Source organism: Micromys minutus (genome assembly GCF_963924665.1).
Source record: "Micromys minutus genome assembly, chromosome: 6".
In the NCBI taxonomy this organism is placed as follows: Eukaryota; Metazoa; Chordata; class Mammalia; order Rodentia; family Muridae; genus Micromys; species Micromys minutus.
Window position 1 is genome coordinate 24,709,733 of NC_137975.1, and position 26,116 is coordinate 24,735,848.

General features: G+C 49.9%; 1 protein-coding gene across 1 annotated transcript in view; it reads left to right on the forward strand.

Annotated features, from left to right (window-relative positions):
• The first annotated feature begins 945 nt into the window (after positions 1 to 945).
• LRRN2 (leucine rich repeat neuronal 2) overlaps positions 946 to 26,116 on the forward strand; it is a 58,824-nt gene continuing 33,653 nt past the window's right edge. Inside the window, 1 exon segment of the mRNA XM_080918412.1 lies at positions 946 to 1,058. The gene's annotated coding sequence lies outside the window, so the exon portion shown is untranslated.

Here is a 26,116-nt window from a genome sequence, read left to right on the forward strand (position 1 = left end):
CCTACTCTTCTGAGCCCCAATGTGTGCCGGTGACCCAAATTTTCTAAGCCACCAGGCAGTAGCCCAGCGCCCATTTTCTGCATGCACGGAGTCCTGCTTTACCTCCTAGTTTCATGGCTTCACGATGATCAGCCTACAGATGGAGAACCCTGCAGCCAAGTCCCTGTGTGGACCTGTCAGCTTCTCCCTTAATCCCACTGAGCCTAACCCCGTGCCAGGAGACCAGAGCTGCCTATTCTGGAAGCAGTACTGGAAAAGCTACTCCTCCTGTTAACGGAAGAGCCGCCAGTGCCCATGGACAAACTCACCCACCGCTGCATCCTACCCACGGTTAACTTGGGGAGGGTAGTACAGTGCAAAAATGTGGTCACAGCCACAAGCGGTGCCTATGAGCCACACCTGTCCTACAAGCTGAATTTCCCATCTGTTCTCTTGGCTTTGCAAGAGGGTCGGGGGGAGCATCAACAATGCCATTTATTTCTCCCCTGGCCCCCAAGCACTGTGCCCTTCTCCCCCTCTCCCGTAAGCCTTGGGTCTTGATGCAGAAGAACCGCTCAAACTACAGCATCGGACCCCACCCAACTCCTTCCTCTGGGGTGTGTGCAAAGTGAGGCAGAAGGGGCTTCTGGCCACTCAGGAGTTAAAATGGCAGCGGGACTGGAGGGGGTTGGCGTGGCAAGCAGACAGGGAGGAGGCGACCGGAGTGGGCTAGGGAGGTTGGGAGCGCGGCAGAGCAGCTAGTGAGGAGGACGAGCGCGAGCAGCCAGGAGGGAGGAGGCGCGGCGGGGGCGCCGGGCGCCGCGGGCCTGCTCGGTGCTCCGCAGACGCGCGGCGCTCCGGGAGCGCCGGCCCTGGCAGCCAGCCTCCGGCCGCGGCGCGCAGGATTGGGGACACTGTCATTCTGCCGACGCCCTCGCAGGCTCGGCATTGCGACCACTCCCAGGACAAGTGCAGGTTGGGGAAGGTGCCCTGCGAGCCTCCCGGGCCTGGGTGGCAGCGCGCTGTGGAGCAGCGATCTCAGCCGGGCGGCGAGTGACACATAGGACAGCGCCAGCGCGGTGAGTGCGAGGCTCCCCCGGCGGTCCGGATCATGGACTCCGAGGACGCTGGCGTGGCCTCAAGGGTCGCCGCGATCCTGTCCCCGGGGCCCCGGCTTTGATGACCGGGTGGGGGAGGGGAGCGCGGCCGCGACCGCGGCGGTCGCCGAGATGCCTGCAGGAGAGCTGGTGGTTTGGGAGAAGGCCGGGAGGGGCGAAGAAAGGAGAGCTGGAGAATGCAAAGGAGGTGGCCGCTGCGCGGCTGGACTCGAGCGGCGGGGGAGGGGGTCGGGGCCTGAACCAACTGGGAGAGGCCCCAACCCCTCAAACTGTTGCTGGGTAGCGGGGAGCCCTGGAGATGTGGAGGAGCCAAAGAGGTGGCCCCGGGATTAGAGAGGGCGTGACAGAGGCGGACTCACAGGATGGAAGCGCACCAGAGCCTAGGGGACTTTCCCTTCCTGGCAGCTCCGGTGGTGGTCGTGCAGAAAAGACAGGTTAGCCTTGGTTGGGTCGGTACAAAGTATCTGGCACCGAGATCCAAGCTCCTCCCGGGCGGTAGACTGGGGTCTGACTGCAGTCTAGGATGGGACTTTTGGGTGGGGGAGGGGCCGGCCAGCTTAGCCTGGGCGCTGTGCGGTTTAAAGCAGCTCTGAGGCCACCGCATCACGCCAGGGACAGGCTGGGCTGGCCAGCCACAGGTGGGCCGTCTGTCCTGCTGGCATGACAGGGTTGTGCGGGCTCAGACTGCCCAGCCAGGCAAGATCCGCGAGCGGCGGGGTCAGGCAGCTGAACTGAGATGCTGGAGGAGAGAACTGGACCCCGGGGGTGGGCCCTGGAGGGGTGTTGCAGTGCTCCCGGCTGCCCCTGCCCTTCCTCCCCCACCAAATGAACAGGAAGGAAAAATGTCAGCTGGGCTTTGTGCTCTGTTCCTCAGGCTGCCGCAGCTCCCATCTGTTGAAGCCAACGCAGCTTCTAATTGGGCGACTGGCAGGGCTTGGAGGGGGTGGGCTGGGCACAGCGCTGGTTGCTGCTGGTTGCCAGAGATGGACTGGCTGCCCTCTGCTTGAAGACCCCAGGAAGCAAGAGGGCACTGGAGAGAGCAGTCAGGTCAGGACAACAGGAATGGCCTTTTGCCAGCTTCTTCGCCATTGTCGAGGGGACCAGGAGCAAAGATCTAGGCATCTTTATTTATCCAGAGTGATGAGAGGCAAGGGGCCTCTCATCACTCTGGGCAGTGTTCTCTTTCTGAGGGAGAAGCCAGCAACCTCCTGTCAGTGGCCGCTGGGCTCCTTGAACAGTCCTCCAAAAAAGCAGGGAGAAGCAAGGCTATATGCAGGCCACGAACGCTCCCTGGCCAGTGGGTCTTCTACCTACCTTGGGGTGGCTTGACCCACTTTCCTGGTTAGGAGACATTGTGAAGACATGAAGAAAGGAGCACAGCTAGGGTCTTGCCTCTCTGGTCTTCCTTCCCTGCACTGCTTCAAATGTTGCCTGATGCCTGTTTGGGGGGTGGGGAGGGCTGGAGCCTAGGGCAGGATGTTATTTGGAAAGGGTGGAGTGGAAAACTCTCTGGTACCTCGGGGATTTTGACACTTCCCAGGGTGTCACCTAGAAGCACCCCCCAAACCAGATCTCCTGCCAGAGTTTACCCTGAGGAAGACAGGGAATGGCAATCAGAACTCAGAGATCTGGGCCCCATTGCTACCAAGCTAGGCCAGCAGAATACATCTTAACTGCCCACCTCCCCACCCCTTTCCCCTGCCCCCCCTTTACTCTTCCCTCCTCCTGAAGCACCTCTTCATCTCCTTTTGCTCTCACACTGCTCATTCCCCCCTCACCCCTCCAAGTTTACTCCTCCCCTTTCCTTCCAGGTCTCTGCCTCCACCTTTGCCTTTCTGTAAAATGCAGCTTAAACCACAAGCTGGGCCCATGATGGGTTCCTCGCTTTTTGACAGTGGGTGCACATGTACCGTTGTCCCTGGCACATCCCCTTTGCAGGGAGGACCAGGCTGGCAAGTCTGGCACCTGAATTTCCTTGTTCCCAGTATCCCCATTGCCCTACCATTCACTGGCTTGCCCCCTCCCCCTTGTTTCTTTTATTTGAAGGGAAGGTGGAAACACTTTGCTTTTTTTAAAACCTGATTTTTTCCGACAACTAGGTATTAAACATCTACTATGTGCCTCTTTGAAGCGTGGAGGATACAAGCAATAGAAAAACCACCCCACTGCAGGCAGAACTGAACTTGTATTTGAACTTGATAGTTAATTAGTTCCATGCCCACCAGGATCTTTCAAGGGTTTGGTGGAGGGAGACGAGGAGTATTAATAACCCCAGCAAATTAGCAGCATAATCACAGAACGAACCTTAACATTCATCTCCGTTGCTTCCCATATACGATGTATCACTTAAGTCGTTTCTAACCTAAAAGGATGAGGTGGTTTGTGTATCATAATCTATCTTGGAGGCCAGGACTGTATAGAAATCAGTGGTACATACAAGAAAGGCATTAAAGACAGCTTCCGGCTCTGCACCAGGCTATGTGAAGAGCTTTACAGAAACCATTGTTTTCAGTTCTCCTAAAGGGCTGCACCCCAGTCTCTGCTATCTAGCTGGGGAGTCTGGGGCCTCGAGAGAATGGACCGCTTGCCCTCCGTGGTTTTGGAAACACCCCCACAGTTCAGTTGCCGCTTATGAGACTTATGACATCTGCTAAATCCTACAGTTGCAACAAAGCCCACATTTGCTCTAGCTTTTCAGGAGTGTGTCTTGTTGCTCTACTTAGAATACAGACTATATTTACTGAATGGTTGCATGAATAAACCTCACGTGATCTGGGAAGGCTTCCTACAGGAGGGAGGGCATTGCAGAGGACATGGGGAGGGCAGAGAATCCTTCTGACCTACAAAAGTAGGTAGCAGCCACTTTCCCTCGGTCTCCACATTCATGGGTTGAAGAGTGAAAAGGACATGCTGCTATCTGAGTCCAGTGTTGGAGCTTCATCAGTTGGCCCGCCTAATGAGTCCGTACTGTTCCTGTTCTCGATTTCCTCAGCTAAGCCTTCACTGTTGCAAAAGCCCAGAGACAGAGAATGGGGGTGGGTAGCTTACATACCTGCAAGGACTGCGGGCCAGGACAAGGTCGATGGCCAAAAGTGGAAGGGGGACAGGCTATGGGGACATAAACAGGAAGAAGACAGTGATAGAGGATGACTTCAAAACCAACACAGGGGCGCGGAAAAAATAGCCACAGCAAGACAGTCCTGCTACAGAAGTGTGTGACTGGCCTCTAAGAGAGGCCAGACCAGAAAGATGACTTTGTCTTAGACTTCCTGAATGGTGTAGCCATTCTAGGCTATGGACAGGCATGGAGTTTGTTTCATTTGGGCTTTACTTGCTCAGTCAACTCTCCTTCTCTAAAGCACCTACTCTGTGCAGAAACAGATGAATGAGCTATTGTCTCTGCCCTCCAGGAGCTCACAGTAAGGTTATAGATTCTGGAGCCACCCACCCAAGTTCTGTACCACTTGTTGCTGGGAGACTCTGGAAAACTCATCTACCCTCTCTGAGCCTCAGTTTCTCTATCTATAACTAGTATGATAATAGCACTTACTTCATAAGAGAAGGGAACACAGGCCAAAGAGCCCAAAATAGTGGATGAAATACTGTAAATGCTATATAAGTTGTTATTATTAGCAAGGAATCAGTGCTATGTAGTCTAGGGCCGAATAGAGGAAACTACTCATGACTTAAGACAAGAAAAGACTTGCTGAAGCACTTGATATTTGCGGCAAGGCCTAAAAGGGGGGGGGGGGAGCTAGGAGAAGTGGGGAGCCTCGGGACAGTGGTGCTGAGAGTATCTGGGGCACAGGAGTTGTATATAAAAAGGCACCATGGAGTGTGTGTGTTGTCTTTTGTGGACATCACTAACACCACTTAGTGGCCCTCTTCAACCCTTTTGTTTCTGATAGTAGGAACTGAGCTTCTAGTGGGGCTGGCTAGCTGCCCAGATCAGCCCCACACCCCTTGGTCTAAAAGAGTGAGCTTCGAAGCAGGGGGCCTGGTACAGCCCTGCTGGGTTTGGTTGTGTGCTCCTGACTCCCCATACATGTCTAAGCCTAAAACCATCAGTGTCCAGATTGGGCTATACCCAAGGCCTTGTACTATGGCTTCTGGTACTTTCTAAGGAGAGATGCTTTGGCCTTAGAGAGCTGCCTTGTAGGAGGTGAGTTTAACCAGGTCTGCTTTAGAATTCAGTTTGTCTCTGTGTGTTTCTTCCACCCACACCTTCCCTGCTGTTCAGCGTTTGATGGACTTGAAGCAAGTTCCAGCATGAAGAGCATACAGAGAGTTCCTGGGGCAAAAAAAAAAAAAAAAAAAAAAAAAAAAGAAGAAGAAGGCTTCTCAGCTTCCACCACTCAACTTGTAATGTCACACAGTAGAGCACATTTGTGGCAGTCACTGTGCAAGGGGCTTGCCCACTAGATGCCAGATATCTCTATCAGCTGAGTGGCTGTCCTGTCCCTAACTGAAACACAGAACAACTGAGGCTCAGACTTGCTAAAGTAGACATGAAAAGAAGGAGGGATTTAACCCTTCTCTGACTTCAGGACTCCAGCCCCTTCACCATTCCCAGGATTTAGCCATTACTGGCCTAGAGGTACCCTGAGTCATGTAGCCTACTCTTTTAGCTAGCTTCTTCTTACAGGAATGAGTTCCCCATACCTGCACTGTCCAAGCCAGTGGTTACCTTTCCCCTCTTTAGGGAACTTCAAAGTCTCCCCAACCCCTTCTTCCTGTTCCCACCAGTTGTGATCTTCAATACTATTGACCTGTTTTTGTTGTTGTTTGTTGTTTGACCTGTTTTCGGTGCTAGGGATTCGAACCTTGGGTCTTTCACATGCTAAGCAAGCACTCTGACCATGAGGCTACATCTGCAACCCCCAGGACCTGATAGTTCCAGGAGGCAGTGGTGGCATACACCTTTCATGACAGCACTCAGGAGGCAGAGGGACACAGACCTCTGAGTTTGAGGCCAGCCTGGTCTACAAAGAGTTCCAGGACAACCAGAGCTATGCAGTGAGACTCTGTCTCAAAACAAAACAAAACACAAGATCTAACACTGCTTCTTTCTGTCTCAATCAGAGCCTCCAGGGCCTCCAAGAAGCTGACCCTGAATCAGTGCCCATGGACACAGGAGAGGGCCCAACCAAACATGGCTCCCTGGAGGAGGGGAGACCTGAACACACCCAGCAAAGGTGAAGAAAGACAGGCAGGCTATGTAGGGGCCATCAGTGTGGGCCGCTGCTAACATGGCAGGCTCAGTGCTAGGAAGAGACATTGCAGCAGGTTGGTTCTGTTTACAAGCATCTCTTGAGGCAGCTCCTTCAGAGAAAACACGAAGTAGGAGGGGGTGATGGTTGTGAAGCAGCCAGCTTGGGTCCCCCAGGAAAAGTGGGTCTGTCTTATCTGATCCTTCCCAGAAGCAGAGAGAGTAACAGCAAGGAAGGTTTATGTCTGCAAAGCATGCAGAGGAGGGACAAAAAGGGCTAGCTTGGGAAGGCAAAAAAAAAAGTCTCGATGTCCTGAAGGTGGAGCAGCTGTAAAAACAGAGCCAGAGGAAGGGGAAAGGTGAGAGGCCCACATACGACCTGATACTCAGGATGGCCCAGGCAAGGAGAGTCATAGACTCCCACAACCCAGGGGATCTGTGGAATGGCTCCACCCACAGCCCATGTCTGCACTGCCATGCCTCTGGCTTCATAAACAGGGTGGGTAGTGTGCCTCTTCATTAGCCAGTGTTTATCAGGCCTCCGTGCCTGCCCCAGGATACAGGCAACTGCAGTGAATAATGAAGAGCCCTGCCCTTAAGGAGCTTTTGTTTTGCCTTCTGGGGATACACCAAAGTAAACTTAGAAAGCAACCGGCATATTAGAGAGTTTAAAGTGTTCCAGAGAAAAATATAGCAAGAGAAATAGACATATAATGAGAGGCCTGGGATGGAGGGGGAGGGAGGGGGAGGGGAGGGGGTTCCGGGTAGCCACAGGAGGCTAGACAATGAGTGCTGAGCAGAAGGAATGGCTGCTGTGACACTGAGAGGCACGATGGGGCCTGGCATGCTGGAGAGGGGCAAAGGAGAGGCTAGCGAGACTATGGTCCATGCTAAGAAAAACAGAAGCTGAGGCTGGGGAATACCTAAAAAGACAGACTAGAGCTAGGATTCTGTTTGAGGACTTTGACTGCTATGGGTAAGATGGAGAGCTTTCAGGATTTGGATCTTTGAAACCCCAAGGTTGAGCCATCTGTTTCAGCCTTCTCCTGCCCTTGAGACTATTTTGGTCAATCAGTATGCGCCCACTGGGTTTGTGGCACTTGGTCGGGGCGCGGGGGGGGGGGGGAGTATGGGTGTGAGAAAGTGTAAGACCTAGTCGCTGCTGGTAGGGTATCTCAGATGAGTTGAGGAGGCAGAATTCATACTCCGAAATAACGAGGGAATAATACCAGACAGTATTTAAAACCAAGTGCTAAACTGTGTGATTTAGACTATAAATGTTATCAGAACTGCGCGCTTTGTGTGGGAGTACACGGGGAACGCTTCCTCGAGAGGCGCAGTAGATGAGGGCCTGGAGAACAAAGTGGGGTTCTACTCTGCAGAGGGGGAGGGAACTGAGAATCTATACCTGGAGGGTTAAGAGGTTGATCAAGCAGGAGGGGAGAATCAGGGGTCACATTAGGGGTGGGAGCAGGTCCACAAGCTCTGTGCCAGGGCAGGAAAGTAGGGGACGAGTTGGGGGGTGTCTCTTCCCTGTAGCCTCTGTTTCCACAAATGTCCTTGGCCCATCTGGTATCCCTGGGTTCCATTTTCCTATCTAGTCAGCAGCCAGCCTTTTCCCTGTTGCATCTTCTCAGTGACCCTGAGCTCTGGCAAGTTACTCCATGACAGTCCTGTTAGTGATGTGGCTGTTCTTTTCCCTAAGTGGGGAATTCCATTGGAGCAGAGGGTGGCTCATTTCTGCAGCGGAGGGTAAGAGAATCCATTGAGGTACCCTCAACCTACTCAAAATATAAGCAAAAAAAAAAAAAAAAAAAAAAAAAAAAAAATTGCACCTCTCCTTGGACCTCAGCCAAAGAGTAGAAGCCAGGAGTCACACCAATAAAATTGCCACTGCTCACTAACAGCCCCCTCTCCTGTTCTGAGCCCTCAAGAGCTAAGAAAAGAGGCTTCAAACTGGACCTCAGGTCCTGCTCCTTGAAGCTGCAGGACTGAGTCTAAGGCTGTTTGTTCTTGTGGCTCACAATCTCCAGCAAGTAGAATCAGTTGGAGCTGGCTGAGAGCCCCCATTTTCTAGCTACTTGCCCTTGAGCATTTTTAGCTTAACCTCTCAGAGCCTCAACTTGGGTTTGTGTTAAGTCTGGGTTAATAACAGCTACTTCCCAGGGTTGTTAGTAATAATAGCTAACACTTGTGCGTGCTTCTGCAGCGCCCAAGGCTTTACTGCATTTATCTCATTTAATCCACAGAACGCTGGGAAGCAGACATTATTTTCCCCCATTTTGCAGCTGAGGAAACTAAAGCCGAGAAGCTCTAAGTCACTTGCCGGAGGCCACACACAGTCGGCAAGTGACAAAGCCAGAATACAGCCCCACGTCACTGTGACTCCAGAGCTCTGGTTCTCAGCCACCACATTAAATGATCTAATCTGTGTAAAGTGCCTACTACAAAGTAGAAGCTCAATAAATGTTAGTTCCTTTCCCTTCCTTTTCCCCAGGGCCACTCCTCCAGAGAACAGCTTTCCCCTTCTGCATTCCCTTTCCAGAGTCCCCTGGAACACAGAGGTAGGAATGGCAATGAGCCTCTGGTTTATACCAAGGAAGAACCAGGGCTGAGAAGAGGGTGATCCATTTGAATAAAATCTACAGACACCAGGCCACAATTACTTCCCACCTTCCTGTGTAGAGTTATCCAGCTTTACGGGGTCTCAGGCCCTGGCAGACTGTATCTGCCAAGACAAGGACAGAGGTGAGATGGAGAGATGGAGAGATGGAGAGAGAGAGAGAGAGAGAGAGAGAGAGAGAGAGAGAGAGAGAGAGAGAGAGAAGGCTACTATCTCTCCCCCAGAGCTAGGAGAAAGCTGTTTCACCTGGCAGTGCTGAAAATGGCCCCTAGGACTGGCTCACAGATTCCTAGACCTAGCTTGCCAATCTTGGGTATGGTTTCTGAAGGGATGGGAGTGAGGCTGGTATCTCAGCTTCGTGACAGCTGGATCAGTGTACCTCCTGCACCTGATTTACACACATAGCTCCATCCGAACTCATCTGGAAAGAAAACCAAGGACACTGCAGGTTAATCTGAATGTCAAGGAGAATGTTGGGGGAGGAACTAAGGATGTTCTTTAGAATGGTTCTCATTCATTCCTCCCTAGATCCCCTTTTCTGGTGGCCCCAGAGTCATCTCTATGCAGCCCACAACTTCCCGTCAACATTGCCACTGGACATGCAGGTTCCAGAGTTCTTGTTCCTTCCCCAGAAGGAAATCCCAAGAGATGAGAGGAAAAACCCAGGTCTTGGTTACTTTATAACTGAAAGTCATCTGACCTTCCTTTCCGGGGCTTTTAGAACTGGATGGTTTTGCTTTGTTTTGAAACAAAACTGCAGTGTATGGTTGGCAGAGTAAGAGCCCTTTTGTATTAGATAGTCCCCAGAACCTGCAACTATATTGTTACATAGGGAAAAGATGGTAAGTCTGCTAATAGAATGAAAGGTGCCAATCAGCCTTCAAATCAAGAGACATCCTGAACTATCCTGGTGAGTACAGTGCAATCCTAGGATCCCGTGAAGAGGGGACAGAAGTCGGAGCTGGAGAGATGTGTTTCAAAAAGACTTGACCAGTCATTGTTAGCCTTTGGTCAAGGAATGAAAGCAGCTTCTAGAAGCAGGGGAAATCATGAAGTGCTATCCCCTGGGGTCTCTAGAAAAGAATAGACTTGTAGATGCCTTGACTTTACCTGGGAGAGACCCATTCTAGCCATATTCTATGCCTATAATAAATAAATTAACTCAAGTAAGACACAGACTTCATGTTAATGTGTTATAGTAGCTATAGGAAAGTAAATAAGGCAAAAAAAAAAAAAAAAAAAAAAAAAATGTAGTGAGGTAGACCAGAACTCCACTCAAGATCCTGCTGACCTCCCAGTGACCCTAGGGGAATTGATTTATATCCTGAAGCCTGAAAGCTAGTTTGAAACATTAGATTTAAAGTACCTCCATGTCTTCCAGACAGTGAAGCCAAGGTACGAGAAGAGACTTGGTTGGAGGTCACACTGAGTTGTTGAACAAGTTGGGCTTCCAACCTAGGACTTACTTTTATCTTGTTGAATCCTGTTTGCCTCCATGAAGTCTCTCTTCCAATCACCAGTGTGTAATGTGTGTGTGTGTGTGTGTGTGTGTGTGTGTGTGTGTGTACATTTGCCTACAAAGAGTGTTGTGCTAATTACCTGGCTGAAGTAAAGTAAGACCCAGAATAGTACTGCTTAGGTTTCTGCCTGCTTTTAGACCTTCACTGGGTCCTTAGTTTTTCCAAAACATATGTAACCAAGCCCAGGCTGCTTAGGGCTGCAGTACTCCTTGCCCTGGGGCTGGCTGCCAACTGGACACTATCACAGCCACTTTCTCTACATCTGCCCCCACCCACCGAAGCCTGTGCAGGATTCATCACCCTAGCAAGCAGCAGGTGAACAGCACAGAGGTCCTGGGAACCAGAAGTTAAGAAAGGAGGCAGAGCCAGCAGCACCTCAGTGTAGCACCTTATCAGCCTCTGGCAGGCACTTCAGCCCTCCCAACTCTCCCACTAATATACCTGAGCCATTGGCCAGCCCCCAGGGCTGCCAGTTCCTGGTGTTGGTCTCCATGGCAACCCCACATTTGCCGTTCTGGTTTCTAATGACTTATTGGCATGTGTGGTAATTTGCAGAGCTTGGCAGGCAGAAGCTTGGGAAGCTGGGAGGAGGAGCTGGAGGAACTGAGAGAGACTTTGCCATGGGGAGGGGCTCAGAATAGTCAATGAAGACTGAGGCACAATTCTTCCTTCCTCACCCCTTTTAAACCCTTTGGAGTAGTAGTCCAAGTAAGGGTGTTGCCTCGAGCATAGAGCCTCCCCTGTGAGGAGTATTGCCTGTCCCCTCAGACCTGCAAAGGAGACAGATGGACAGGCAGATGTGGAACACAGCTGCTCACCACACAGCTGCTCACCACACAGCTGCTCACCTGTCAGGCAGGTTTGAACAGGTATGGGAGAGCTTACAGCTGTGTTCAGCTATAGCAAATCAGATCTCTCTCTCTCTCTCCCTCTCTCTCCCTCTCCCTCCCCCCCCCTGTGTCTCTCTCTCTCACACCCACACACCCACACCCACCCACACACACACACACACACACACACACACACACACACACATCTTCTGGAACTCTGCTGCCTGCTCCCCTGGCCTCTGGAACAGAAGGAGTCCCTTCTGGGGTGAGGAGTCATAGACCTCATTGGCCACAAGTGAGGACAGTGTCCACAGGCCTAGGGCTTGGGTTGTTTCTAGGCCTCTGGAACATTCAGAGAAGTAAGAAGTGCAGTTCTGAATGAAATGTGAGAAGGTACTGGGAAGGAAGAACCAGTCCAATCATCAAAGAGGGAGAGACATGGGGGAGCCAGACCCTTTTCTACTCTGCTTGGGCAAAGGTCCCCAAGCTTGAAGCATGCACAGCTTCCCCAGGATAAGGCCATGGGGAGAGGCAGTGGGGAGCCTCCACTGCCTTCCTGCTTCACACAACTTCTCAGTCTCCCCTCCACTCCTGATGCCACTGTGTTATGAAGTTGTGGGAGGCAGCTGCTGTGCTGAACACAGCTTCACCTTTAAAATTAGCTCCTAATCTAGGTTAGAAGCCAGGGGCCACTGCTTACTTACTCTATGGTCTCAAAACAGGATCTTAACTTTTCTTTAAGCCTCAGTTCGCTTATTTCTAATGTGAGATTAAGATACCCAGCTCACGGGATCATAAAATAAAGTCAGCTCGTGTTTGTAAAATTTGTGATGTGTGGTTGTCCCTGATAAATACTGGAGAATGTTTTTAGCAGACTTTTAATTACCTACTCAAATAAACAGGAGTAATTCAATCGATAATGTAGAATTCTGGTGGACTTGGTGAGGTTTTCTTCCTTAAATATTTGAAATGCCTTCATTTAATCTGCAAATGTTTATTGAACATTTGCGACTGAGTACAAGCATCCAGCCAGATGCAGGGTTTTTTCTGGTGTGTTAGGGTTAGGGTGGACTAGTTTACCTGTGCGGTCTCCAAGCACATAACAGCTCTTGGCATTCTGGCACCCTGGAAGTGGTCCTGATGTTGCTCCCTGAGGAGTGGCTGGCCCTAGACAAAGACCTGCCTTGTAAAGGCTCTAAGCCATGCAAGGAGATAATGCTGCCCAACTCCATAGAAAGGGTGAGCATTTTCAGGGCTGACTTGAGGAAGAGAAAGGCTTAGGGTTAAGGAACTGACAGGTGATCAATCATTCAGGACTTCTAAAGCAGCAAGGGGCCACTGAGGACCACCCCAGCCACCAGCTGAAAGAGGATCAGGGAGCACCTGCCCTCTCCTGGTCAGATGAACATGTCACAGCTCCTTTGGCTGCTGCATGAACAGAAGATAGGAGAACAAGGGGAGCTGGGACACTTGGCTTCCTCTGTGGCAGCAGATGGGCTTCTGCCTATACCAAGTGTCTGTTCTTTCATGAGCCCGCCTACAGCCACCTCTAAGAAGGCACATTGAAGACTCTGGTGTAATGGCAGGGACGCTGGGCCCAGGAACTGGCTCACCAGTTAGGTTCACACTGTGAACATATCCAGGTGACAATGTTTAGGGGTTCCTGCTGGCCCAGGTACTAGGGGATTACTGTCCAAACACACCATACTGTCACTTCTGACCTGGGATGAAAGACAAACCTCAGCCACTTCCAGAGACCTGCTTTTATCTATGTGGAAGTTCAGCTGCACAGAAGGGAAATGACTTGCCTGAGGTCACACCATGTGTTTAGCGCTGCAGGAACCAGGCATAAAGCTTCCAACTCAGGCCTTGTGCTACATCTGTTGCCTGCTGTTCCTGATTTTCTCCATTTTCCTGAGCTAGTTCCCAGGGCATATCCAATGCAAGGGAAGGCCATTTTTCTAGGCCTTGTAGTCACACTGACCCTCCCTGCCTGTCTGCTAGCCATTCTCCTTATTAAGTAAGGCCTTTAACACCTGCCCATATTTCCCCTTCCCCTACTCCTATCACCCTCCCCGTACCTACCCTCTCTCCCATCCCCCCATAATGACCCTCACCTTCTTATTCACCCACCTCTTTCCAAGCCTGTCTGTCACCTGGTAAGATCAATGACTGTGGACAGGACATCCTACCTCAGGCCCAGCAGCCCTTCAGTGGCTCCTCCCGATTGGGGCCAAATACCCTGTTCTCTGATGACATCTCCTGCTCTCCTAGCTTGCTCATCCAAGGACCCTCACATCACCATCCCTGACCATTAGGACCTCAGGTCCACTGGACCCTTTTCATTCACTCCTCTGTTTCCATAGAGATTCCAAGGTCCATGTTAAGGATCCTCCTGCCAATATCCTAAGCTATCTTGATCCTCTCTCTTTTTATTGCCCTCCCTAGCCAAAGTCCCAGTTCTGGATCAATTGTTCTTTCTGCTACCTTTACCTGAGATCAAAACTCCTGGGGACACACACACACAGAGAGGCAGATGGGGACATCTACAAGCTCACCATCACCAACGCAACTTGTTCTTCAAAAGTGCCTGGTATTCCTATCACATTCGCTGAGTCTCCGATGACTGTTTCACACCCTCCTCCCTAAACCTCCGCCTCCATTGGTGATCTCAGCCGAGGACCTCACCTCCCACTTCGGAGAGAAATAGCTATCTTCAGGCAGAGCTTCCCAGCTTGTCCCTCCCAAACCCTCAGGCACACTGCCTCTCACCATCCTCCTCTGTCTTAGCCAAGGTCATGGGTGCCACCTCAGCCGGTGCTTGCCCTGGATGGGTGCTAGAACCTTCCTTCATCCCTCCAGTAGTTTCTCCTGACTTCAGGAAAACAAACCAACATTGCAGTTCTTCCTCAAGCCCAGTTGCTGCCCCCCACCCCACCCCCATCTTCATCCTCTCCAGCCAAGTGTCTTGAGAGACTTGGCTCCACCGGTGTGCTCTACTTCACACCACCCACACCTTCCTCAGCCCCACTCGGGTTTGGCTTCCTCCCCCAGCCCTGGGAAGCAGCTCTCAATTCTGCTTAAGTTGGGGTAACGGGTTCTTTTTGTGGAAGCACTTCCCCCGACTCTTGGCACTTCCCTCTCTCTGGGGTTTTCTGACCCTGCTTTCCCAGATTTTCTGGTTACTCCCAGGTCATCTTTGCTGACTCATGCATCTCATTTCCATCTCTAACCATTAGCCTTCCTTGTCGATGCCTCTGTTGGCGGTACCGTTTTCAGACTGAGGATCCTGTGCCCAGGTCATGACTTCACAAGAAGAGCTCCCCTTATCATCCATGTGCAGATGACACCCAAATCTCTAGTCCTCTTTCCATCTTAGCTCTGTATCCTCGTAGCTGTCTGCTGAGGTGAATAAGAATATCCCAGGAAACTCAAATTTGGCAGATCCCAGCTGGAGTCCTGCTTTTCCTAACTCTCCACACCCCTTCCACCCCTGCCTGCCATGCCTTGATTTTGTGAACGGTGCTACCTCCTTGTTTGTTCTGCAAGCCATGAACTAGGACTTGTTGATCATTCCTTTCCTACCTGAGGTCCAAGATGTGGCCTGGTCCCATCTCCCCTTGTGAAGCTGCTCCACTGCCCCACCTCCACAGGCACAGGGACCACCTTCACCCTGGCTATGACCACCTTGCATCTCCAGGCTTGCCTGTCAGTCACTGCTCTAGAGACGTTTTGAATACAGAGCTGATGTGGGCACAGCCTCAGCCCTCTCAAGAGCATCCCGGTGCTCTTGGGATGGCCAGGAAATAGCCTCCTGTAGGACCTGGCCCAGGTCTGCCCCAAAGGGCACACTTGAACTCTGAGCTCTCGGCATATGCTTCTTTCTGTGTGCATGCAGGTGTGTGCATGTGCATGTGTGCAAGTGTGTGTGTGTGTGTGTGTGTGTGTGTATGTGTGTGTGTGTGTGTGTACAGGTTCAGGTGTGCAGGGGCATATGTGGAGGCCAGAGCTCAATATCAAACATCATTATGTTTCTCAAGAACTGCCTTATTTCAGAGAAAGGATCTCTCACTAGCCTAGAACTCATGAAATGGGCTGGGCTGGCTGGCCAGGGAACCCCAGGGTTCTGTGCCTCCCCAAGATCAGAACTACAATGTGCACACTACCATACCTAGATTTGTTTTGGTAAAACACAGGTGCTGGGAGTCAAACTCAAGTCCTGAATCCGGTGAGGCAGGCTCTTCACTGACAGCCGCAGCCCCAGTTCTAAGCCTGCATTTCTTTTATGTCCTCATGGCCTTATGGCCTTTGTGGCTTCTGTCCCCTGTCCATTTGCTACTCTGATCCTGTACTTCTCTTGAAATTCAGGTATAAGCTTCAATTGCCTTTCATTAGAAAATTGACCCTCTACCTCCTCAAACTCCTTATGAACTCAACAGTATCCCACGTTTCCTTGGCAACATGCATCCTTTCTACATCTGTTTGTTGTTTTTGTTTCTTTGTTTTGAAACAGAGTCCCATTGTGCCATCTTCGCTGACCTGGGACTCACAGAGATCTACCTGCCTCTGCCTTCTGAAGCCCGGGACCAAAAGTGTGCACCACCACACCTAGCACATTCTTTTTACAAAAGGCTTCTTCTTATTTTGATGTGTGCTTGTCTGTATGTGTGTGTGCAAGAGGAACCAGACTTGGAGTCTCTCAAAGAGCAGCAAGCACCTTACTTAACCTCTGAGACACCTCTCAGGTCCCCCAACATGCATCTCAATAGGTAATCGCATCAGTGAGAACTTTGCAGATAGATAGATGCCTTTCTCCTTCACTAGGCTGCAACCCCATGAGGGTAGATACTGTTCAGTTTAGTCACCTTGCATCACTGGTACCTGGCACAGATTAGGTATTCCCAAATATTCAGAGCAAGTATGGTGGCTCATACCTGTAACCCCAGCTCTAGGGAGCTATCAGCAGAAGGATGTCAGAACCAAGACCAACCTGGGCCATACAGGAAGAGGTCTCAAAATCTCAAATGAAGACTGAATGTGGTAATTGCATGCTTGTAACACTAGTACTCTGAGGGTATAAATGGGAGGATCATGAATCTGGGGCCAGACTAGGCTACATAGTAAGATTCTGCTTCAAACAAAACAAAAGGGCAGAGAGAAGAAGAAAAAACAGAATAAAAATATTAAGGAGTGAATTCATTAAGAAAATAACTTTAAACACTAAAGGATCTCACAGCAAAAAGCAGGTGGGGCTGGAGAGATGGCTCAGCAGCAGTTAAGAGCACTGGCTGCTCTTGCAGAGGACTGAGGTCCAATTCCTCACACCCACAAGGCAGCTCATAACTATCTGTAACTCTAGTCCAAGGGGACCCAGTTTCCTCTTCTGACCTCCACAGGCACTAGGCTCGAACATGGTGCACATACATAAATGCAAACCAACCACACATACATATAAAAAAAAAACAAAAAAATTTTTTTAATTCCTAAGCTATAGGAAAGTCTTGACTCTTGAGTGTAGCATTGGTAGACCCAAAGGCTGGATCTTGCCAGAGGCCTCTGAGTGTTCCTCAGCACCTCTCTTCCCTCTCTTCCATCAGCTTCAGACCCAGCCCAGGTTTTAAAGGGGAGCCAGGGTCTCTAGTGAAGGCCCCTCCCCACCAGTAGCTCTTTCAAGAACCCTTTCACATCTGATATTTGAGGTTCTCTTCAAAACCTACAAGCATTCCGATGCTCACTTGCACGGTCCTTTGTGTACTGTGAGGAAGCTGGAGCGTGTGTAATGCTTGCCTGCCACTGTGGACAAAGCTGCAGAGTGGGGGTTTGGTGGCTCCTGTGCAGTCCCATGGATGATCTAGTACAGTTGAATCTGGGTCTGGTGTTTGGGGCTCGACTCCAACGCTCTCCCCTCCGCTACAAGTCTATGCTTGTGGGAAAAGACTGTTGCATGCTCAAGATGATCCACAGCAAGATGGAGGAGTCCCACCAAAAGCCCAAACCCCCATAGGGTGGAAGATAGGACTTGGGGTACAACTTGAAGTTGAGGGAAGCCAGCTTTGCGCTTTTCACAGAGATCCTCAGAATCTTCACTCCAGGCTAGGGACAGTGCCCCATCCAGAAGCAGAAGTTCCCAGAGAACACATAGTGAAGAACGAAGATGTCGGAGCTAACAGAGGACAGTGACTCCTCATGTCATCTCTTGAAGACCAAGAGCCATGCTCTCCCATGCTACCAGCCTCCCCTCGGCCTTCACTGCCTTGAGCCAGCTGCCCTGCTCCCCCAAACGTCGCTTGCTGCTCTGCACCTCTCACCCTGGGGACCTTCCCAGTCTCCTCTCTGAGCTGGCTCTTCCCCACACCTCAGCATGCACACCTACTGACATGTTCTCCAGGAAATTCCTCCCACATAGACTCTGCAGAGTCTAGAAAATGCCCTTCTTTGCTGGTCTTCTGCTTCTGTTGGCGTGGAAGCTCCTCCACGACAGAGCCTGAGTTTTATTCATGGGGGTACTCCCATGTTAGCGGTCTACGGTAGCAATAAAATAACACGTATTGAACACTTGCTGTGAACTAGATGCGCTGAATTTTAAAGCAGCTTTTTATTTGAAACCAACTATAGATTCACTGGAGGTGCAAAGAAATGTGCAGGGGGCTCCTAAGGACCCTTCATACAGCCTTTCCTGAGTCTAAAATTCTGTTTAACGACACTGCAGTATTAAACACAGAAAACTAAGCCGGGCAAGGTGGCACACACCTTTGATGATAGACAGTCAGATCTCTGAGTTCGAGGCCTACCTGGTCTACAGAGCAAGTTCCAGGCCAGAAAGAACTTAAAAAAAAAAAAACCCTATCTTGGGGAAGGGGGCAAGAAGGAAGGAAGGAAGGAAGGAAGGAAGGAAGGAAAGAAGGAAGGAAGGAAGAAACCCAGGAAACTAACTTGGTGTAATCCATAGTCCTTATTCACATTTCATGTTCATTTGTGTGTGTGTGTGTGTGTGTGTGTGTGTGTAGCTTTGTATAACTATAACCAAAATCAAGATACTGAACAGAAGCTAGGCATGGTGAACATGTCTGTAACCCCAGGACTCACAGACAGCCTATGTTACATAGAGAGTTCTAGGCTAGCCTGGGCTACACAATGAAACACTATCTCTCACTACTAAATAATGTAAGATAGTTAACTAGAGGCACCGGACTTCCCTCTGCTGTTCCTTTATAATGGTGCATTCCTGCCAACCTGTTGCCACTACTTATATGGTGTCCAGATGTTCTGTTCTGTCACTAGTTTATAGGCTGTCCAGATGTTCTGTAAGATGAATCATACAGTCTGTAATCTTTTACTGTTAGTGTTGTTTCCCTGCATGTCATGGTCAACATCTATCATCCATCCGTCTTGGTTCCTAAGCATTATTCCAAAAGAAGCTGGATGTGCTACCATGTGTTGAACCGTTCAGCCACCAAGAGATAACTGTCTCGCTCTGTTTTACAAGTGAGGAGACCAACATGTTCAGGGCCCCATGGCTAGCAAGTGGCATTTAATAAATATTAAATGAGAGAAAATGAATAGATGTTTATTCTACTGAGCTCTACTGCATGAGGGCACTGTACGCTCTTACCCTAGCACCTGGAAAGTTGTTCTACACACAGTAGGTCCTCAGTAAATGACCCGCCAGCAGGTCCATATTCAGGGTCCTGAAGAGGCCTTCGTCCTGAAAGTCATGGGGGCGAGAGAGAAAGGAAGCCAAGTGCGCAAAGAACGACAAGAGTCAGTCTGAATGGTGTCAAGGCTTCATTGAGGGTTTGGTGCTTACAAGCTTATATGGGCTGGGCAGAAAGGGGGAAGCAGGGTGCAGTGGAATTTTTATAGCATCTATGTGACAGGAAGAGGGTGGTCCTGCAAGTTACTGGTTATCAGTCAGGTATGTGATTCCGGATATCTTATCTTGTCACCTAGCAGCTAATCTTGGCAGAACCTCATAGTGGTGAATCTCGGAAAGGTCAGGCTCTCACAGGTGGGGGTGTAGGTACAGCATTGACCAGTTCTAAGGTGGCTGCTGTGCAGCCATTTTCTTAAGCATGGTTCTCAGGCATGGCTCCCTACAAGTAAATGCTTGCCCATGAGATGCACCTGTGTTTACATAAGTGAGAGTCACATATAGCTTGCCCTAAGTGCCGCCATTTGCAATACAAGGCTGAATCTTCCCAGTGTTGTGCCCAATATCTGCACTTCCCACTTTATTTAGAATGAAAGTAAAAGTGGGACCATAAATGTTCACAGATAGCTCTGCTATATTATCGACTAAAATGCCCAAAACTATTGGCTGTCTCGTAATTTCCATATTTGCATGGTAGTTTGCATCTAATTTGCAGGTTGCTTGGGTAATCAAAATGCTGAGCAACATTTGCAGCCCTTGTTCCTTCCCAGGATGTGCTGGGTCAAGATGTCAGATCCTGGGTCAGGCTGAGTGGTCCTGAGTCAGAGTGTGTAGGTTCTGCCTATAAAAACAATCTGTTGGGTCCTAAACATGCCCACCGTAAGCTGCAAAATCTGCCTGGGTATTTTTGCTCATGGAAGGGGTGACAAATCATTACCACTCAGCCGGGGCTCCAGGAGGTTTAATTAAGGAGGATTTGTGGAGCTCTTAGTCCTCAACACAAGGTGTACAGCGGCAGAAAGCATTAAGTGACTGGAAAGAATCACGAGTTGGAGGAGCCCTACCATGGCTACAACACCCAGGAGACATCTTGTTGAGCTCCTCCTGCCTCCCTCTCTTTGGTAGGGTGATGAAAACCAATCACTGCCTGTAGGGACACACTAGGGATACACTGGGTCTCCATGGTGGAACAGATACAGGGAGGGAGCATGTGGAAATATGCACATGGCCTTGAAGAAAATCGATGGTTTGGCCCAACCAAGGCTCTACCTCAAGGAGGAACCAAAGGCTTTGACTCGCCCTAGAAGTGGTTCTGAATAGCTGGACCTACCTCATTGCAAAGGCTCCAGTGCCCATAGTTGTCTACAGAAAAGAGTCCTTGTTGAGCAGAATCCTGGAGGAGTCTCCTGTCTACTGAGGTCATGCTGGGCACTGGAGAACAGTTCTCGTAACTTGCTTTTCAGCAGTGGTGCCCCAGGGACATACAAACTCGGGGTAAAAACATTGTAGGAAAGCAAGCACCGGCTGCTGAGATGTTTATTTTACAAACAGTTTGAAATGAGACTCGATAGTAATTGTGGCCTCCTGGTGTTCATTTGGAACTGTGTCCTTAGGCCCAGGAACACAGGAGCACTCTTACCATCAGGGCTCCAAAGAGAAGGTATAACGTTGAGTAGAGGGAGTATTAGAGGTGTATTCCCCAGAGTAGTGCTGTTGGGAGTTTAGGTCACCAGAGTAAGTCCTCAAAAGGGAATGATTGTAGGAAGCACATTCTCTTATTCTTTCCCTATCCCTGCCATGAGGGAAACAGTTTGCTTCACCACATGACAGACTTCCTTACTAGTGGCCCAAAGCAACAGGATCGTCATCATGACCGAAACCTCTCAGACTGTGGGTTCAATAAACCTTTCCTCTTTGTAAGTTAAGGTAACCCGTGTATTTTGTTTTAATAGTGGAAAGTTGACCAAAGCAGATGGAATGGTAAATTTGGGACATAAAATGCACTATTAGGAAGTGGGGCTACCACAAGAGCAGAGGGGTAGCATATCTGATTTAGGATATGTAAGTAGAATATCTAAAAACATAAGTAGAATTTGGTGCTTGAGGGAACTGAATGGGAAGGGAAAAAAATCTATGCAAAAGATGGCTGCTGGGCCAACTCTGATAGTACAAGTGATTAGAAGAGATTGTGAGGAGAGTACCTAAAAGAGGAGCATGGACCTGCGGTGGGCCAGTGGTGGGCCCAGAAAGAACAGAGTTCAAAGGAGGCATGGAGCTAGGAGTCAGGTTCTCAGCCCTCTAACTGATGCCAGGAACTCCCAAGGGCTGAAAGTTGGAAAGATGAGGATAGATAAAGAAGAGCCCAGAGCTCTGAAAGCAAATCACGGGGGCTTAAGCAGGAGAGTCTGTGGATAGGAACGATGGACGACCAAGGGGACACTTTGTTCGTCTTAAAGGCAGGGGTGGGAAGAGTTAACGATGGTTTAAGAGCTTTTCCCCTGTATGCCATGGGGAGGGGCAGACTGGCAGAGAGGACATGAAGGACAGCAGAGACCACACCTGCCATCTACGGTGCAGATGGCAGGCAGCAGAGTGCTGGGGCAAAAGCCAGAGGGGACAGGACGAGCTGGAACCATACATCTACATAGGCCGATCTACACCTTCTGTGTTTTCTTCTGCAGTGCTTTGGGAGGGGACACTTTCTAATGTCTTAGTTGAGATGGAACAGCAGTGACCTCACCCTCCTGCAGAGTCTGGCCTCTTCCAGTGAAAGCCCACTCCCCCTGGCCTTGCTGTTTTGAGATATCTCTCCCTTAAAAGCTCACACTGTTTCTCCTTGGCCTGACTTACGGATGGCACCAACTCTGAGTCCCTCTGCCCTCCACTGCTCCCCTGAGCACTGTTTGATTTTCCCCCATCTCCTCCTATATCTGGCAACAGCAGTTTAATGCCCTTCCCAAGGGTCAGGCTGGGAGGATGAATGCTAGTCTGCGGGGGCTGTGTCCTGCCTTTCCATTAGGGAGGTGATAGAAGACGGTGCAGAGTGGATAACACGAACAGACAGAACAAACAGCGTGTAGACGATAAAGCAGAATGTCCACCTAGGCTGAAGCATGCCGGGTTGACTGGAGAGACCCCAGTCACTGGTCTAATTAACACCCAGTTGGAGAAGGCAGGGTGTGTTTCCCCGTGTGAAGTGGGTAGCCAGGAGAAACCACGTTTGCCTCAAAATGTTTGCTTCGCAGGAACAAGTGAACAATAACCACACGCATGCTCAAGCCACCCCTGTTTAAAGGCTTTGGACACTGAATGGATACCCCAGAACCAGACGCTTCTCGTGTGCCTCCCATGTTGTAGGCTAGCCAGGTTAACTAGTAGTGAGAAGTATCATGCAGATGACATCATCTGTGCTGGCATGCCCCATGTTCGTGAGCTGAGGCCTGTGCACTGCTATCCTGTCTCCTCACCAGAGCCCTGGTTGGTAACCTCACTGACCTTTGGCATCTATGGTTCAAATAAAAGACATGGGAGGAAGGGCACCTGGGGCAGAAAACACAGACTGAAGGGACATCTCAAAGGCTGTGGAAGTAAAGCCAGAAGGAAATGTGGATCCGTGCTTCACTTCCGGCTTGGGGTCTTATATAATACTATGTCATTTCCTCAGCCCAGTCCCCTGGGTCCTTCTGAGAAAAGAAAGGGACTAGAAAAGTCAGTTTCTAATCCTTGTGAGATAGGCTGTATCTTGAGAAGGACCACCCCCAGTGATGGACGATTGCAGCCGACTTAAGGTTATCCACCTTCAGTTTCCGTCCAGGGTCCCAGTTACTGACCGACTGCTCAGCCTGGATTTGTCACTTTGACTGCAGACTGATCATTTCTCAACAGCGTAGGGCTCAGCACCCACTTCACATAACATACTAATAAACTACAGTAAGGCGAGAACATTGGCAAACTCCTTAACAACCTTATCACAGGCTGAGAAAAAATGGCGAGCAGACAGATTCGAGTCCAGTCCCCACTGTGTCTGTGGCTTTGGACGGGTTGGCAAACCTGTCTTGGTGCTGATCAGTGGCTGATGGTCTTGCGAAGGGCTAAGACTGGAAGTCTGTCCTGTGGCCTGTATGTGGCTCTGCTCCTTCTGTCAGAGCCCTCTCAGGACTTCAAAGGCAGCTCAGCGGACATCATTTGCACAGGCTTTCCGACACCCAGCCTGACATCTCTGTATTGAAACACCACATAGTCTGCACCCTCCCCAGGGCCACATCTCCAGTCGCCACCTTTGGGATCTAGTTTCATCATGCTGAAGAATGCCAGACTGATGAAGTTGACTCTGCAGACCCTACAATCTCATGCCATCCTGCTGGGGACCACACTCCTTGGGCAGGTGGCCACTTGATGAGGTTGCCCTGCCATCAGGGACAGGAGTGATGGAAATTCCTCCCCTTGTCTTCATCCTGTCCTGATCCACGTTTGGACAACTGTCCCATCTGCAGTTCTGACAGCCCTTCCTTCACTGACAGCCAGAACAATCTCTGACCTTGCCTGCCATGAGCAACTGGGAACCCCTCACCATGTAGCCACTTATGTAGCTCCTGACAAAGTCTAGACCCCTTGTCTAGATAGCTGTCCAAGGTTCTCTGTGCTCTTATATGGCCTGTGGACCACCTGCTTCAAAATATCCTTAAGGGTGGGGAGCATTAAAAATGCAGATTCCCCACATAATGACTATATAATGAAAAAATGAATATTACATTTGCAGTTCAGACAGGTAATCCAGAACTTTGTATTTCAAATAAACCCCAATGAGATAATCAGCACAATAAAGTTTGAAAACACAGGGGGACCCTCCCCTCCATGTTCTATTGTGGTAGAATTCAAAAGATCAAGCAGAGTCTCAGTGTGCGACTTGATTAACTTGAACATGAGTTATGCAGTGTCCCCCATGTTCTCACTCCCAGATCAAGGCCTAGAACACACAGGGCCACCCTTGTTCCCTGATGTTCCTTAATAAGAGATGCAAAATTGGCCACACAGATTCTTCTTACCTGTTCTTACCTGAATAGAATCTGACTTCCTTCCCTCAGGATGTCTGTCTGTGCTGTCTACATTCAATGGGGCAAGGCACCTCTCTCCCGTCCTGCGTGCTTTGGCTTCTTCTGAGACTCAGAGAGATGTCAGGCCTAACCCTAAACCCCTGCCATTCAGTTTCCTCGTCCTCCTGGCTCGCCCTTGTGGCTACTACACTCAGGTGTGGAGACCACCTGTAGGGATGTCATTCTTTAAACTTTGGTACACGGGAGGCTCAGCTGGGAGACCCTGGGCCAGCTCCTGCCGGTCCCTCTCTAGACAGCAACTAAAGTTGTTCATTTGTGGGTACAGGTTGCTAGAAAGTCCAGGCACACTCCAGATGAAATTGGCCAATTTCAGCTACAAATGAAGAGACAAATGAGATGGAAATTGCACAGAACAAGCCTCCTCCCTGTGTAGAGGAATCAGTGCTGACCTGCTGGGCTGGGGAACCAATTCCAGCCCTTCTCCTCAGCTGGGTCTGAAGGGTTTTTCTGGCAATGGGAAACACCATCTCCTCCCGCACTGGGACAAGCAGAGGAGGAGCCGACCAGGGAAAGGTAGAGGGAGGGTGTGTGTGTGTGTGTGTGTGTGTGTGTGTGTAAGAGAGGAAGGGACAGGTAGAGGACACTGGGCAGCTGCTAGAGAAATAAAGTGACATTTATCCCCCCCCAAAGAAAAACAAACATTGTAAATATCTACTACAAGCCATGCCCCATGCTGGGCATTCGGACTGTCAACAAGAGCAGCTTCTGAGGATGCTTAGCCCAGGGGTGGAAAAGAATGTGATGGTGGTCCTGGTAGAGAGGGCAGGGAGGGATGGGCCACAATTACAGATGAGAGAGAGAACGGCTGGGAGGAGCAGTGAGCAGAGCAGGGAACCAGAGAGGAGGGGCAGAGGCCTCTCTCCTCCCTGGTCCAGAGATGGTGGTGAGGAGGACGCCCTGGAAAGAGGCTGCAGACACCTTTGCAGTCACTCTTGGCAAAGTGTCATTCCCGGGAAAAGAAGGAACAGACAAATGATAGGTGGTGTCTTATCCTGTTATGTAAAGAAGTCCAAAGACCCAGGATTTCTCAGTCTCTGGGTCTCTATGGTACCCATTTTCTTTGTTAAGATTGTTTCAAAGAAGCAGGGAATGCAAATTTGTTTTCATACGGACCCAAGCTAAATACAATTTTAGTAATAATAATAATAGCAAACACTTATAAAGCACTTACCAGGAGCTGGGCTGTTCTAAGCACTTCACACATATTAACTCATTTGCATAGTAAGTATGCTGGGAGAAAGAAAAAAACCTATGATGCATTTCAAAACCAAACAGAAATGACTTTTGAACTATCCAACACCCACACACAGACTAAGCACTCTGTTCCAAACTCCCTCCCCCTCCACACACAGGTGAACATGAAAACAGGAGTCTTAGGAAATGGGTTTCAAAGCAGTTCCAAGTACCCTAGAGTAATTGTAGACATTAGCAGGCCAACAGGCTCATCCTCTTCTTTTCCTGAGTTGACACACTTTTTGGCACTCGGGCTTAGGAGACCCTGGAGACATCGTGAAGGGTGTGGACAGTAGTTAGGGGGAAGGTGGTTTTCTCTCTGGGGACTGCTGTGCTCCAATCTGTGTGCATCACATCACTGAGGATGTTACAAACAAGATTGCCTCAAGGGAACTGGTTTCCATAGCAACAGAGGTACAATAGACCCTTGACATCTCAAGGGATACAGCCTAGCCCTTGAATCTATGGACCAGAAAGCACCACATGGTTTCCCCATATAATACACTAAAGTGTGGCTTGGAACGGTAATGAGTGCCTAGCAGGGGCACAGTCCCCAGTACTAGCTGTCCCCAGGGCCCTTTCAGTACCAGTGTCAGCCCTTGCAGGTCAGCAGTATAGAGCTTATCATGGTAGGTCATGGTCAGGACAGCAGACACAACATTATCCTAAGCCTGAAATCCCCGAGTCTGCCACAGCAGGAGCTAGGAAGGCATTCTGGTTAAACATAACAGAAGAAACACATGCAGGAGTCTCTCACAAGCCATAGTGAAACAAGGTAAAAGAGGGGCAGGGAGAAGAAGGCACAGCTAACGAGCAGCTTCCGTCCCATTATAGCAACT